Here is a 17,571-nt window from a genome sequence, read left to right as displayed (position 1 = left end):
AGCAGCCAGGCTTTGATGCTGCAAGGCTATTCAAGTTGGCCGACAATGGAGTCCCCTAGGTATGAAGCAGCCAGGCTTTGATGCTGCAAGGGTATTCAAGTTGGCCGACAATGGAGTCCCCTAGGTATGAAGCAGCCAGGCTTTGATGCTGCAAGGCTATTCAATGGGATTCAAGTTGGCCGACAATGGAGTCCCCTAGGTATGAAGCAGCCAGGCTTTGATGCTGCAAGGCTATTCAATGGTATTCAAGTTGGCCGACAATGGAGTCCCCTAGGTATGAAGCAGCCAGGCTTTGATGCTGCAAGGCTATTCCATGGGATTCAAGTTGGCCGACAATGGAGTCCCCTAGGTATGAAGCAGCCAGGCTTTGATGCTGCAAGGCTATTCAATGGGAATTCAAGTTGGCCGACAATGGAGTCCCCTAGGTATGAAGCAGCCAGGCTTTGATGCTGCAAGGGTATTCAAGTTGCCCGACAATGGAGTCCCCTAGGTATGAAGCAGCCAGGCTTTGATGCTGCAAGGCTATTCAAGTTGGCCGACAATGGAGTCCCCTAGGTATGAAGCAGCCAGGCTTTGATGCTGCAAGGCTATTCAATGGGATTCAAGTTGGCCGACAATGGAGTCCCCTAGGTATGAAGCAGCCAGGCTTTGATGCTGCAAGGCTATTCAATGGGATTCAAGTTGGCCGACAATGGAGTCCCCTAGGTATGAAGCAGCCAGGCTTTGATGCTGCAAGGCTATTCAATGGGATTCAAGTTGGCCGACAATGGAGTCCCCTAGGTATGAAGCAGCCAGGCTTTGATGCTGCAAGGATATTCAATGGCCAGGAAGCCGCTGTATGTGTTTGTCTCCATCCAGTGGTGAAAGGCGCGCATTGCAGGCGGAGAGAAAATGAATGGCCAGGAAGCCGCTGTGTGTGTTTGTCTCCATCCAGTGGTGAAAGGCGCGCATTGCAGGCGGACTGGAAAATTCCCCGCCTTGATCTCAATGGAGAGGGAGGAGGAGGAGGAGGAGGAGGATGCCCTCTCCATTCAATATTATTATTACTATTATTACTATTATTACTATTATTATTATTATTAAAATGCTTTTTATTGAAGTTTTCTTACGTGTACATAGACTAAAAATAATCAAAAACCCAACTACAAGAGATTATACGTTTTATTCAAATATAGACACGAATCGTGGTCCAGAATCGATATGATCTGGGCCACAAACTCACTTGTAACCAAAATGGAGAAAATAAACATTTTATCAAGAGATAAATCGGACCCCTCTTGCCTCGTTTCCAACAGACTTCCCAACTTCTGAGGATGCCTGCCAGAGATGCGGGCGAAACGTCAGGAGAGGATGCTTCTGGTACAGCAACCAAATTATTTTATATTATTATATATATTGCACTATAGTATTATAACACGATGTATATCATACACCACCGGTATATTATATGATTAGTATTATATAATATACTGTGCTATATCATAAGTTGCAGTATATATAATATATATTTTAGATGACAACGGAATGCGCATCGTCCAATCGGGAGGCGGCCCAGGGAGAAGGGGTGGGACCAAGGCCAAAAAGGCGGCCGGATTGGCAGGCTAACATATATTTTAGATGACAACGGAGTGCGCATGCGTCGAGCAGCTCCCTGCTGTCCCGCCCAAGTTTGAGAAGCCCTGTCTAAGCCTGTGACGTGCGGGAGAATCGTCCAATCGGGAGGCGGCCCAGGGAGAAGGGGTGGGACCAAGGCCAAAAAGGCGGCCGGATTGGCAGGCTAACCTATATTTTAGATGACAACGGAGTGCGCATGCGTCGAGCAGCTCCCTGCTGTCCCGCCCAATTTTGAGAAGCCCTGTCTAAGCCTGTGACGTGCGGGAGAATCGTCCAATCGGGAGGCGGCCCAGGGAGAAGGGGTGGGACCAAGGCCAAAAAGGCGGCCGGATTGGCAGGCTAACATATATTTTAGATGACAACGGAGTGCGCATGCGTCGAGCAGCTCCCTGCTGTCCCGCCCAAGTTTGAGAAGCCCTGTATAAGCCTGTGACGTGCGGGAGAATCGTCCAATCGGGAGGCGGCCCAGGGAGAAGGGGTGGGACCAAGGCCAAAAAGGCGGCCGGATTGGCAGGCTAACATATATTTTAGATGACAACGGAGTGCGCATCACGTTTTACAACAAATTTGACAGAAAAAGTACAGTAGAGTCTCACTTATCCAACATAAACGGGCTGGCAGAATGTTGGATAAGCGAATATGTTGGATAATGAGGAGAGATTAAGAAAAAACCTATTAAACATCAAAATAGGTTATGATTTTACAAATTAAGCCCCAAAACATCACGTTTTACAACAAATTTGACAGAAAAAGCAGTTCAATACGCAGTAATGTTATGTTGTAATTACTTTATTTATGAATTTAGCACCAAAATATCACGATATATTGAAAACGTTGACTATAAAAATGTGTTGGATAATGCAGAACGTTGGATAAGTGAGACTACTGTATATAGTTTAGATGACAACGGAGTGCGCATGCGTCGAGCAGCTCCCTGCTTTCCCGCCCAAATTGGCGAAGCCCTCTCTGAGCCTGTGACGTGCGGGAGAATCGTCCAATCGGGCGGCGGCAGAGGGAGGAGGGGTGGGACCAAGGCCAAAAAGGCGGCCGGATTGGGAGGCGGGGCTTCTTCTTGGCTCTTCAGTTGTCACTCATACCTCAGCTGTGCCATTTCTCCTGGCGACATAGAAGATAATACCTGCTTTGTTGATGAATAGTTTATTATTCTATCACCTCAAAAATGACAAACCTTTTGTCCAGAGAAAGACAAAGAACAACATTTTTGGAAATTTACACCATTTGATTTATTTCCAGCCTTAAGACCCACAAAGGGCCATAAAGAGCCAGGTGGCTTTACTCTGAGCCATAAGTTTTACCTCAGAATATGTTTTTTCTGTCATCTGGATAACTTCTTTTCACTTTATTCATGTACGTTTCCCTATTATTTCAGGAATTTCTTTATCGAACCTTTACCTCAGAAAAGCCTTGTGAAATAGAAAGAAGAAAATGCCAATTTTATTTATTAAGAGATTGTCACCTCAGACTTTACCTCAGAAATGGCCAAGCCTTGTGAAACGGAAGGGAGAAACAAAGGCAAAACTTTTGAAAATTAGCACAGCTTTTTCTGAAGGGACCAGGTGAATATTGTTGCATTTTATTTATTATAATCTGAAATAATAATTAGTTTCCAGAAGCATTCTCTCCTGACGTTTCGCCCACATCTATGTCAAGAAACCATAGATTGCTGGTGAAGTTTTTATATACAGTAGAGTCTCACTTATCCAACGTAAACGGGCCGGCAGAACGTTGGATAAGCGAATATGTTGGATAATAAGGAGGGATTAAGGAAAAGCCTATTAAATATCAAAATAGGTTGTGATTTTACAAATTAAGCCCCAAAACATCATGTTTTACAACAAATTTGACAGAAAAAGTACAGTAGAGTCTCACTTATCCAACATAAACGGGCTGGCAGAACGTTGGATAAGCGAATATGTTGGATAATGAGGAGGGATTAAGGAAAAGCCTATTAAACATCAAAATAGGTTATGATTTTACAAATTAAGCCCCAAAACATCATGTTTTACAACAAATTTGACAGAAAAAGTACAGTAGAGTCTCACTTATCCAACACAAACGGGCCGGCAGAACGTTGGATAGGCGAATATGTTGGATAATGAGGAGGGATTAAGGAAAAGCCTATTAAACATCAAAATAGGTTATGATTTTACAAATTAAGCCCCAAAACATCACGTTTTACAACAAATTTGACAGAAAAAGTACAGTAGAGTCTCACTTATCCAACACAAACGGGCCGACAGAACGTTGGATAGGCGAATATGTTGGATAATGAGGAGGGATTAAGGAAAAGCCTATTAAACATCAAAATAGGTTGTGATTTTACAAATTAAGCACCAAAACATCATGTTTTACAACAAATTTGACAGAAAAAGTACAGTAGAGTCTCACTTATCCAACATAAACGGGCTGGCAGAACGTTGGATAAGCGAATATGTTGGATAATGAGGAGGGATTAAGGAAAAGCCTATTAAACATCAAAATAGGTTATGATTTTACAAATTAAGCCCCAAAACATCATGTTTTACAACAAATTTGACAGAAAAAGTACAGTAGAGTCTCACTTATCCAACATAAACGGGCTGGTAGAACGTTGGATAAGCGAATATGTTGGATAATGAGGAGGGATTAAGGAAAAGCCTATTAAACATCAAAATAGGTTATGATTTTACAAATTAAGCCCCAAAACATCACGTTTTACAACAAATTTGACAGAAAAAGTACAGTAGAGTCTCACTTATCCAACACAAACGGGCCGACAGAACGTTGGATAGGCGAATATGTTGGATAATGAGGAGGGATTAAGGAAAAGCCTATTAAACATCAAAATAGGTTATGATTTTACAAATTAAGCCCCAAAACATCACGTTTTACAACAAATTTGACAGAAAAAGCAGTTCAATACGCAGTAATGTTATGTTGTCATTACTTTATTTATGAATTTAGCACCAAAATATCACGATATTTTGAAAACGTTGACTATAAAAATGTGTTGGATAATCCAGAACGTTGGATAAGTGAGACTACTGTATCTAGTTTAGATGACAACGGAGTGCGCATGCGTCGAGCCGCTCCCTGCTTTCCCGCCCAAATTGGCGAAGCCCTCTCTGAGCCTGTGACGTGCGGGAGAATCGTCCAATCGGGCGGCGGCAGAGGGAGGAGGGGTGGGACCAAGGCCGAAAAGGCGGCCGTGGTGGAGGCGGGGCTTCTTGGCGCCTCAGCCGTTAATTTACCTCAGGAAACGGGGCCTCGTTTGGCGCCCAGGCGTTTCCTTTCCCTCCGAGAGAGAGAGAGAGAGAGAGAGAAGGGCGCCTGGCCTGGCAGCCGTGGTTCAGGCCGGGCTGGGAAGGAGGGAAGAGCCGGCCCGGGTCCCCTCAGCCGTGGCTGGAAGGAAGGCCCCGAGGAGACAGGCCGGGAAGGGCGGGCGGGCTCTCTCTCTCTCTCTCCCTCCTCCCGCCACCCAGAGCCGGAGAGAGAGGCGAATCAGGGCCCGTGCTGTGGCCTCGCCTGGTTCAGCCTACTTTCTTGGGGATTCATCTGGAGTTGAAAGAGGAGAGAGACGCCTTTCCTTTTGGGAGTCACTTTTACCTCAGGAAAGGCTTTTCTTCCCGTCCAGAGGACCCTCTCTCTCCCACTCGATTTTAGGTTGGTTTCCTTGTTGTTTTGGGGGTTCTTTCATTACCTCAGGAATCCCCTCAAAAGTGAAATCCAATGTGGAGGAAAGGCCTGTTTTATTATATTACTCTGGTCTTAAATTTTCAAAAGCGGCCTCAAATAGCACCAGGTCTTTCTCCAGATAAAGGTGGATAAAGGCTTTGTGAAACAGAAAGAAGGAAACTATTTCGTTTATTAAGACTTCCATGAGGTTTTGCCTCAGAAATCACCTCGTCACAAAGCCTTTCTCTAGTAAGAGAGAAGATACAGTTGGAAAAAATGTCCACTGAAATATTTACAAAATCATTAAAGTATTGACAAACATAATCATAAAAAATATTTGCAGAAACATTTGCCCAAAATAAGCAAAGTATTTGGGGAAAAATATTCATAAAAATATTCACAAACGTATTCAGAAAAAAACAATCATGGAAACATTCACAAACATTGAAATAAAATATTCACCCAAAAAATCATACAAATATTTGTGGAAACATTTGCCAAAAATAAGCAAAATATTCAGAAAAAATATTCACAAATACAGTAGAGTCTCACTTATCCAACACTCGCTTATCCAACGTTCTGGATTATCCAACGCATTTTTGTAGTCAATGTTTTCAATAAATCCTGATATTTAGGTGCTAAATTCGTAAATACAGTAATTACTACATAGTATTACTGCATATTGAACGACTTTTTCTGTCAAATTTGTTGTATAACATAATGTTTGGTGCTTAATTTGTAAAATCATAAACTAATTTAATGTTTAATAGGCTTTTCCTTAATCTCTCCTTATTATCCAACATATTCGCTTATCCAACGTTCTGTCGGCCCGTTTACGTTGGATAAGCGGGACTCTACTGTAATACCTGCTTTATTGATGAATAGTTTATTATTCTATCACCTCAAAAATGACAAAACTTTTGTCCAGAGAAAGACAAAGAACAACATTTTTGGAAATTTACACCATTTGATTTATTTCCAGCCTTAAGACCCACAAAGGGCCATAAAGAGCCAGGTGGCTTTACTCTGAGCCATAAGTTTTACCTCAGAATATGTTTTTTCTGTCATCTGGATAACTTCTTTTCACTTTATTCATGTACGTTTCCCTATTATTTCAGGAATTTCTTTATCGAACCTTTACCTCAGAAAAGCCTTGTGAAATAGAAAGAAGAAAATGCCAATTTTATTTATTAAGAGATTGTCACCTCAGACTTTACCTCAGAAATGGCCAAGCCTTGTGAAACGGAAGGGAGAAACAAAGGCAAAACTTTTGAAAATTAGCACAGCTTTTTTTGAAGGGACCAGGTGAATATTGTTGCATTTTATTTATTATAATCTGAAATAATAATTGGTTTCCAGAAGCATTCTCTCCTGACGTTTCGCCCACATCTATGGCAGGAAACCATAGTTTGCTGGTGAAGTTTTTATATATCTGCGAAATGTCCAGGGTGGGAGAAAGAACTCTTGTCTGTTGGAGGCCAATGTGAATGCTGCTACCTTGATTAGCATTGAATGGCCTGCAGTTTCAAGGCCTGGCTGCTTCCTGCCTGGGGGAGTCCTGTGTTTGGAGGTGTTAGCTGGCCCTGCTTTTTGAGGTGGCAGCCCAGAAACTCACAACAACCCAGTGATTCCGGCCATGAAAGCCTTTGACAACACATGGCAACATTTTTGAAAATTCACACAGCTTTCCAGAGGAAATGAGTAGAATAATAATTGCATTTTTTTTACCAATCTGATTTATTTCCAGCCTTAAGACCCATAACATGCTATGCTGAAAATTATATATATATATATATATATATATATATATATATATATATATATAAAATTTTGTATATAATGGACAATATAATATATTATAATCTAATGAATATACATATAATATTGATAGTAATATATTATGTAATACAATTAATAATAAAACATAATGATATTGATTATATATTATATATATTATATATAATTATATATGTACATACAAAGTATTAGCACACACAATAATAGCATTATATATTACTATATTGTACTATACCATCATACTGTAATATTATTAGAAATATTACATGTAATATATAAAATAATTAATATTATATTGCATTAGTATTTGAATTATATTGTATTACATTATAATATTCTCAATATTATATTTATATTCAATATATTATATTATGATATAACATTGTCTATTATATTGTATATTATATACAATATACTATATATACACAATACATATTATATTATTAGCATAGCATGTTACGGGAGACAAGATGGGAACTGTCTTCCTGGCCTTGCAAAATAGAAAGAAGACAATGCCTGTTTTTTTTTTTTCTGAAAGCTTTCTTCCCACTCACTCTTTTCCCAGCGCTGAATTCAAGTCAAAGGGAAGAAAGGGAAGAAACAAAAGGTCGAAGAGACAGAAGACAGAAGATGCTTGAAGACACTCTCGCAAGGACACCGCCCGCCCCCCAAAAAAGGTCATTGTCAGGGTAATGGGTGTAAGGCTAGGCATTTAATGTCTATCTTTGCAATAAAAAACAGGCTACCTGTGTGCTAGGCTTTTGCATGAATAACACGGTTCCCCTCGTGTGTGGCATCGAAGTTTCCCACTCGGGAACGGACGGGTCCTCCCTTTGTTCTAGGCAGATGATGGGGGTTTTCCTATACAAGCCGTAGGGGCCACAGCTTGGGGGGCAGCGGGGGGCCCGGCCCTGGCACCGCGGGGAGCAGCACACGTTACGGGCATTTTAAAAGCTCCCTTAAACTTAGACAGTGGCTAGAAATAAAAATATTAATACCTTAACTCACCTACTAACCCTACTAACACCATTCTAACTAGGGCAGCCTGGCCTTTTAAATAGGACTGTGTTTTGCCTGCTGGCAAGAACCAAGCTGGGAGGGAAGGGGGCCTCCTGGCCCCCCATAGAAGGGCTCCCCTAGAAGGACATTCAAAATGCCCGCAAGGTGTCCTGAGAGCAGCCCCTGGGGCCCTCAGTGTGCCCCCCACGGTGCCAGGGCTGGGCCCCCCGCTCTCCCCCAACCCATGGCCCCTGCCGCCTGTATATCGTCCGTCCAGGGCCAACGGACGCCCCCTCCCTCCCCGGGCGGAGCTTCGGCGCCACACACAAGGGGAGGCCAGCCGTGGCCGCCAGAACATGGCCAACCTGGTTTTTGACTGCAAACATAGGCATGTAGGGACCCCCTTTTATTTATGTAAGGCCACCCACCCAGGGGACCTCTGTTCCTAATTAAAGCCTGGTTAAAGGGGATCCTCTATTCTTAAAGTAAGGCCTATAGAGATCTCCTATCCAGAAACTAAGGCGGCTTGGCCTATAGAGATCCCCTTTTGTTAAACTAAGGTGGCCTGGCCTATAGAGATCTCTTGTTGTTAAACTAAGGTGGCCTGGCCTATAGGGATCTCCTTTTGTTAAACTAAGGTGGCCTGGCCTATAGAGATCTCTTGTTGTTAAACTAAGGTGGCCTGGCCTATAGGGATCTCCTTTTGTTAAACTAAGGTGGCCTGGCCTATAGAGATCTCTTGTTGTTAAACTAAGGTGGCCTGGCCTATAGGGATCTCTTGTTGTTAAACTAAGGTGGCCTGGCCTATAGAGATCTCCTTTTGTTAAACTAAGGTGGCCTGGCCTATAGGGATCTCTTGTAGTTAAACTAAGGTGGCCTGGCCTATAGGGATCTCCTTTTGTTAAACTAAGCTGCCCTGGCCTATAGAGATCTCCTATTCTTTAAGGTAACGCCAGGCGATGTGGAGATCCCTGGTTCTTTTAACCCTTAAGGCCAACCGTGGGGAGATCCCTGGTTCTTTTAACCCTTAAGGCCAACCGTAGGGAGATCCCTGGTTCTTTTAACCCTTAAGGCCAACCGTGGGGAGATCCCTGGTTCTTTTAACCCTTAAGGCCTGCCTGGGGAGATATCATATTCTTTCTTCATGAAAAGTCAGGTATAGACCTTCTCTTTTCTCTCCCGTTTCATGTGCCTGGACTCCCGGAGGGCTCCTGCCGGACACCGTCTCCCATCGGCCGAGAGGGATCCTTCCTGTTTGGAAAGCATCTGCTACACAGGTAAAAAGAAGATTCCGGGAAGGAGATTCCTACAGCGGAGCCCTAAAGCCAGGTGAGACGTTCCTTCCAACCTCCACGGCTGCTTTGCACACACACACATGACACACACACGCATATACAGCTGGGGGCCCTCAGGGACTCTCCCCCCAATAGATCGGGGACTCCCACTCCGGCAATTGGCCATTGTAAATGCCTTGAAGCAGTTTGGGGCTTCCGGCCAAGCGCTCGCAAAGAGAACCCATTCAAGGTATACGTGGAGCCCCTTTTATTTATTATTTATTTACAGCATTTCTATTCCGCCCTTCTTTCTCACCCCAAAGGGGACTCAGGGCGGATCACATTACACATATAGGCAAACATTCAGTGCCTTTTAACATAGAACAAAGACAAACAAACATAAGCTCCGAGCGGGTCTCGAACTCATGACCTCCTGGTCAGAGTGATTCCTTGCAGTTATAATTGCAGCTGGCTTGCTCTCCCGCCTGCGCCACAGCCCGGGCCAACCTTGATAAAAAGGGCCTGGCACGTGGAAAACTCTATTTGTAAGGCAAACCCTCGTTAAAGGAGGTTTGCAATTAATTTAAAACCAGGCTTCTGAGGGACCCGCTGCGTTTAAAGCCAAACCTAGCAGGTGGGAACCTCTCTTGTTGGATAAAGGAGATCCCCTCTGGTTAACGTAAGGGGAGGGACCCTCCATTTTTAATAGGATGCCTGGCAGAATCTTAACCTCAGTGCAGGCCTATGGGGTCCAGCCTTATTCTCAATGACTGCATAGCCAGGCATGAAGGGACCCCATATTATTAATTTGAAGCCTGGTAAAAAGAGATTTATGTATTTATTTATTTACTACATTTATACCCCGCCCTCTTTTCCCTTAAAGGGGACTCAGAGCGGCTTACAAGTTATATTTACATACACTATCTCATTAGCATAGCACAATATTAGCATTATATATTACTACATTGCACTATACCACTATATAGAAATATTGTTAGCAATATTACATTTAAAATATAATATGTAATTAATATTATTGTATCATTGTTAGTATTATATTGCTTTATTTATTTATTTATTTATTTATTAGATTTATATGCTGCCCTTCTCACCCCGAAGGGGACTCAGAACGGCTTAAAAATTAAATTTACATACAATATTATATTATTAGCATAGTACAATACTGGCAATAAATTACTATATTGTACTATATCAATATATGGTAGTATTATTAGTAATATTACATGCAAAATATAATATATAATTAATATTATATTGTATTATTAGTATATCGTATTACAATATAATATTATGAATATATGTATATACAATATGTTGTAATTATTATATATTAAATTATATATATATATATATACACACACACACACACACACACACACACACACAGTAGAGTCTCATTTATCCAACATAAACGGGCCAGCAGAATGTTGGATAAGCGAATATGTTGGATAATAAGGAGGGATTAAGGAAAAGCCTATTAAACATCAAATTCGTTTATGATTTTACAAATTAAGCACCAAATCATCATGTTATACAACAAATTTGACAGAAAAAGTAGTTCAATATGCAGTAATGCTATGTAGTAATTACTGTATTTATGAATTTAGTACCAAAATATCATGATGTCTTGAAAACATTGTCTACAAAAATGCGTTGGATAATCCAGAATGTTGGATAAGCGAGTGTTGGATAAGTGAGACTCTACTGTATATAAAAATTAGAATAGCATGTTATTAGGGGAGGAGCATCTTAATTATTAGATGTCAGTATTAGTCATTACATGTTAATATTAGTTATTCATATTAGTATCAATATTACATTAATATACAATAGAGCAGGGGTCCCCAAACTAAGGCCCGTGTGCGGGATGCGGCCCATTGAAGCCATTTATCCGGCCCCCACAGCACAACCCTTATTATTATTATTATTATTATTATTATTATTATTATTATTATTAGCATTGAGGCTGGGTGGCCATCTGTCAGGGGTGCTTTGCTTGTGCTTTCGGTGCACAAAGGCAGAAAGGGATTGGACTCAATGGCCAACCCTTCCAACCCTCATAATTATTATTATTATTATTATTATTATTATTAATTATTATTATTGCTTGGTGGCCAACTATAGTCTGGCCCTGCAATGGTCTGAAGGATCGTGAACTGGCTCCCCTGGGGACCCCTGCAATAGAGTATATTATTATCCTAGCACAATGTTATTATGTTATATAGTAGTATGTATGTTAATATTATTTATTCATATTAGTATCAATATGACATTAATATACGATAGAGTATATTATTATCCTAGCACAATATTAATATGTTATATAGTAGTATGTTGTTGCTAGGGGGAGGGGCCCCCCACTGATGGAGAGGGCCCCCCCACTGAGATCCCCTGTCATTAATGTTAGACCAGGCATTTAACGCCTACCTTTGCACTAAAGAGCAGGCTCCTAGGCCTTTGCATTCAAGAGCAGTGCGCTAGGCCTTTGCGCAAGGAACACCACCCACGGCTCCCCTTGTGCGTGGCGTTGAGGCCCCACTCGGTGACGGACGGGTCCTCCCTTTGCCCTGGGCAGGTCGTGGGGGGGGGGTCTCCCTGGATGTGCAGGGGGTCACGGCTGGGGGGAGAGCGGGGGCCCGGCCTTGGCACCCCCCTGGGGACCCGAGGGGCCGCTCTCAGCCCACGTCACGGGCATTTTAAAACGTCCCCGGGATGTAGTAGCTCAGATTAATCCCTGCACTAACCGCTAACCCTACTAACCCAGTTCTAACGAGGGCAGGCTAGGCTTTTAAATAGGACTGTTTTTGCCTGTTGGCAAGAACCAAGTGGGAGGGGGCCTCCGGGCCTCCCGTGGGAAGAAGGGCTCCGCCCCCCCGGCCCCTGCCCTGTGCTGGGAGCCCCCCGCCCGGGCCCCCAGAGGCCTCCCTGTGGTACCGGGCTTGGCCCCCGCTCTGCCCCCATCCGACGGCATAGGAAAGCCCCCCACCATCTGCCCAGGGCCAACGGACGGCCCTCCCTCCCAGGGGCAGCCGCGTTCCTCACGCAAAGGTCTGGCGCACGGGAGCCTGTTTCTGAATGCAAACGTGGGGCCCAGGACCCCCCCCCCCCTTGTCTCCGTGCAGGGCCACCCCCCCAGGGACCCCCACAAATGCCTGGTGACAGGGGATCCTCTCCTCTTAGCAGGAGGAAAAGCCACGTGCGTAAAGCGGTGGCTTTGCTCCCGTCGTTCCCAAGAGCCCCCCAAAAGCGAGATGCTCCCCTTGGTTCAGCCCTCCTGACCCCTCTTTTCTCCCTTGTTCCATGTCTCCAAAATCCCCGAGGGAGGGGCTCCTCCTGGACAAGAGCCAAGGACGGACGGACGGATGGACGGAGATCCCAGAGAGAGAGCGGAGAGCAGGACGCCTTGCCTTTTCGGAGCTGCTGAGGTCGACCCCTTTCCAATGATGTCAGCTTTCAAGAATAAAACTCTTCCCAAAAAAGTGTGTTCTGGTTATTATTCAAAGGCACAACGTTAAATATTTGACAGCATTAAACATCTAGATTACAGGACAGTTTATGTTACTGCATTTTATACACCTGACCTTGTTTTTACAAATAAAGTACCTGTATAATTTTTGCCTCTATATATATATTGTACTATGCTCAGACTCATTGTTCTGATATGCTGTTATATGGTTTAATTGTTTATATTGTTTATATTTTTAATGTATGACTGTTTATTACATGTGACATTGGGCTTGTTTCCCATGTGAGCCACCCCGAGTCCTCCTGGGGGAGATGGGAGCGGGAATATAAAAATAAAGTATTTATTATTATTATTATTATTATTATTTATAATATTTATTATATATAATTTTCTTGCACCCCAAGTACCTCTGGCAAGTGCCAAAGAGTATTTAACTCTGCCTACATGGCACTAAAGTGTATTTATATGTTGATTGTTCCTATTGATTTTATGTTATGTTTTTTTTTTGCTTTGTATAATAAGGCATTGAATTTTTGCCTTAATAATAATAATTTTATGAATGTTTTAATGTCACTGAATTTTAAATTGAATTGAAATGTCATTGTAATTGTTTATATGTGTATTTTCTATTTGTAAGCCACCCTGAGTCTCCCCTTATTGGGTGAGAAGGTTTGGGAAGAAATACTGTCATAAATAAATAAATATTCTGTGTCCAGGTTGGTTCATGGTTGACTTCTCTGGCAGGATGAGTCTGCAGGGCCTTTCCTGTCCCATGCAGCCGTGGGCAAGTCTACACAGGGACCACCAAGCCCAGCACCCCACACAAGCATGCAACAGAAAAGGCACTGCAGACACTCCTGCGCCTGCGCGGCCTGCTCCCGATTCGAGGGAACGTGGCCCCGCCCACTACAGGTATCCCTTTATGCGCCTGCGCGGGCTGATCCCTATGAGAGCGAACGTGGCCCCGCCCACTACAGGCATCCCTTTATGCGCCTGCGCGGCCTGCTCCCTATGAGAGCGAACTTGGCCCCGCCCACTGCAGGCATCCCTTTATGCGCCTGCGCGGCCTGCTCCGTATGAGAGCGAACCTGGCCCCGCCCACTGCAGGCATCCCTTTATGCGCCTGTGCGGCCTGCTCCCTATGAGAGCGAACGTGGCCCCGCCCACTACAGGCATCCCTTTATGCGCCTGCGCAGCCTGCTCCCTATGATAGCGAACGTGGCCCCGCCCACTACAGGCATCCCTTTATTCGCCTGCGCGGGCTGATCCCTATGATAGCGAACGTGGCCCCGCCCACTGCAGGCATCCCTTTATGCGCCTGCGCGGGCTGATCCCTATGAGAGCGAACTTGGCCCCGCCCACTGCAGGCATCCCTTTATGCGCCTGCGCGGCCTGCTCCCTATGAGAGCGAACGTGGCCCCGCCCACTACAGGCATCCCTCTCCCTCCCTTCTGCGCCTGCGCGGCCTCCTCGGCGTCACCGGAAGCTCCGTCACAGGGCGGCAAGATGGCGGCCCGGCCCGGTAAGAGGCGTTCGGGGCGGCGTTTCCACGGTGACCCGGGTCCGTCGAGGCTTCGTCGCCAAGGCCCGGGAGGAGGAGGAAGGGCGCCGGGAGCGTGGCCTTCCAAACCGAGCCGGGGTTGGGCGTGAGGCCGCGCCTGCCTCCCTTCACTGCCCGGACGTTTGCAGGCCAAGGCGGGGAAGGAATCCCAGGCAGGAAAACCCCCTTGGCCTGCGCGCCCTCCCTCCCTGCCGGAGTTTGGGACTCTTCCCAACCCGTAGGCTGGCTGCTAGGCATTGTGGGAGTTGGAGTCCCAAGTTCGCCCAGGCCTCTTCTTTTTTCCTGACCTTTTTTTTAAAAAATTATGTATCAAAAAAAAGTTTTCAATAAAAATGATTTAAAAAAAATAAATGGAGGTGAGCACCAACCTCCAGAGTGTGAGTAGATCAATAGGTACCGCTCCAGCGGGAAGGTAACGGCGCTCCATGCCGTCGTGCCAGTGGCCACATGACCCTGGAGGTGTCTACGGACAACGCCGGCGCTTCGGCTTAGAAATTATTTCTACTAATAGGTTTGAGAAAGTAAAAAAGTAGACCAGAAGGAAGAAGGCGGGACCAGGAAGACACCTGTCCATCATGTCTCCTGTATCAATTTCACAATAGAATAATAGAGAATACTCATATTATACTATAGTTATCATATACTGTATACACATATAATATTGATAATATTCCGATGTAATACAATATAATAATAATAATAATACGGTATTATAATTATATATTTATATTACATGTAATATTCCTAATAATATTGCAATATAGTCCTATAGTACAATATAATAATATATAATGCTTATATTGTGCTGTACTAATATTATAATGTATATACATATAATATTGATAATAATATTCTGATGTATTACAATATAATAATAATAATACGCTATTATAATTATATATTTTATTACATGTAATATTACTAATAATATTGCAATATAGTCCTATAGTACAAAATAATAATATATAATGCTTATATTGTGCTGTACTAATATAATGTATATACATATAATATAATACTGATAATAATATTCCTATGTATTACAATATAATAATAATAATACACTATTATGATTGTATATACATATAATACTGATAATAATATTCCAATGCAATACAATTTAATAAAAATAATAATGCACTATTATAATTGTATATTTTTATTACATGTAATATGACTAATAATATTGCAATATAGTCATTTAGTACAAATAATAATATATAATGCTTGTATTGTGCTGTACTAATATTATAATATATTGTATATATATATATATATATATATATATATACTGATAATAATATTCTGATGTAATACAATGTAATAATAATAATAATACACTATTGTATATTTAAATTACATGTAATATTCGTAATAATATTGCAATATAGTCCTATAGTACAATATAATAATATATAATGCTTATATTGTGCTGTACTAATATTATAATGTATATACATATAATATTGATAATATTCCGATGCAATACAATTTAATAATAATAATACACTTTTATAATTGTATAATTTTATTACATGTAATATTACTAATAATATTGCAATATAGTACAATATAATAATATATAATGCTTATATTGTGCTGTACTAATATTATAATGTATATACATATAATATAATACTGAGAATGATATTCCGATGTATTACAATATAATAATAATACGCTATTATAATTGTATATACATATAATACTGATAATAATATTCCAATGCAATACAATTTAATAATAATAATAATAATAATACACTATTATAATTGTATATTTTTTTACATGTAATATGACTAATAATATTGCAGTATAGTCCTATAGTACAATATAATAATATATAATGCTTGTTTTGTGCTGTACTAATATTATAATGTATATACATATAATACTGATAATAATATTCCAATGCAATACAATGTAATAATAATAATAATACACTATTGTATATTTATATTACATGTAATATGACTAATAATATTGCAATATAGTCATATAGTACAATATAATAATATATAATGCTTATATTGTGCTGTACTATTATAATGTATAAAATACTGATAATAATATTCCAATGTATTACTATATAATAATAATAATACGCTATTATAATTGTATATACATATAATACTGATAATAATATTCTGATGGAATACAATGCAATAATAATAATAATAATAATAATAATAATAATAATACACTATTGTATATTTATATTCCATGTAATGTTACTAATAATATTGCAATATAGTCGTATAGTACAATATAATAATATACAATGCTTATATTGTGCTGTACTAATATTATAATATATTGTATATACATATAATATTGATAATATTCCGATGTATTACAATATAATAATAATAATAATATGCTATTATAATTAAATATTTATATTACATGTAATGTTAGTAGTAATACTGCAACATAGTCATATAGTACAATATAATAATATACAATGCTTATATTGTGCTGTACTAATATTATACTATACATATAATATTGATAATATTCCAATGTATTACAATATAATAATAATACACTATTATAATGATATAAGGCGCCAGCACTCCTGGGCGGAGGGCGTGACAGGTCTTGCAAACCTCTCACTCCCAAGATTATTATTATTAATATTAGTATTATTTAAGATTACCCTGGATCAAAGAAATATCAATTAATATTACATTAAGTCCTAATGGCTTTTCTGTCTGTCGCCCTCCTGTGGACAGAAGAATATTGCACTTGCCTTGAAACTCTGATTCTTTGCTCTCTGCTGCCATCCAATGGTCAGATAGAAAAGTGCAGCACAAAGGCGCCTTCAACGCTCGAGGCTGCACTTCCGCCTCTGACCATTTGATGGCAGCAGAGAGCGAAGACTCAGAATCCCAAGGCAAGTGCAATATTCTTCTGTCCACAGGAGGGCGACAAAGAGAAAAGACATAAGGAATCCCATTGATATATCATTGAGCCATTTGGGAAATATAATTACATGACAATAGTAATACTACTAATAATAATATCCTGGGAGTTAGGGTTTTGCAAGGTCTTTCCCGTCTTCTGCCCAGGAGTGCCGGTGCCTTGTCAAACTACAACTCCCACCATCCTATACAAACTCTACAACAGCTCAATGCCGTTGGAGTCTAGGAGATATAAACCCC

The 17,571-nt window shown here is 41.2% G+C and overlaps 1 protein-coding gene across 3 annotated transcripts in view; it reads left to right on the top strand.

The window, feature by feature from the left end:
- LOC134293832 (uncharacterized) overlaps positions 1–13,561 on the top strand; it is a 29,684-nt gene extending 16,123 nt beyond the window's left edge. The window contains exons 3-5 of one of the 3 annotated variants that reach the window (XM_062962706.1): positions 3,005–3,191; positions 6,408–6,594; positions 7,652–13,561. The gene's annotated coding sequence lies outside the window, so the exon portion shown is untranslated. The remainder of the gene's footprint in view (positions 1–3,004; positions 3,192–6,407; positions 6,595–7,651) is intronic. The other 2 variants (XM_062962704.1, XM_062962707.1) reach the window with 2 other exon arrangements.
- The last annotated feature ends 4,010 nt before the right edge of the window (positions 13,562–17,571 follow it).

The sequence above is a fragment of the Anolis carolinensis genome, unplaced genomic scaffold, assembly GCF_035594765.1.
Source record: "Anolis carolinensis isolate JA03-04 unplaced genomic scaffold, rAnoCar3.1.pri scaffold_10, whole genome shotgun sequence".
Taxonomy (NCBI): Eukaryota; Metazoa; Chordata; class Lepidosauria; order Squamata; family Dactyloidae; genus Anolis; species Anolis carolinensis.
The sequence above is the reverse complement of the archived record's forward strand: the minus strand, read 5'-3'. Positions and strand labels throughout refer to the sequence as shown.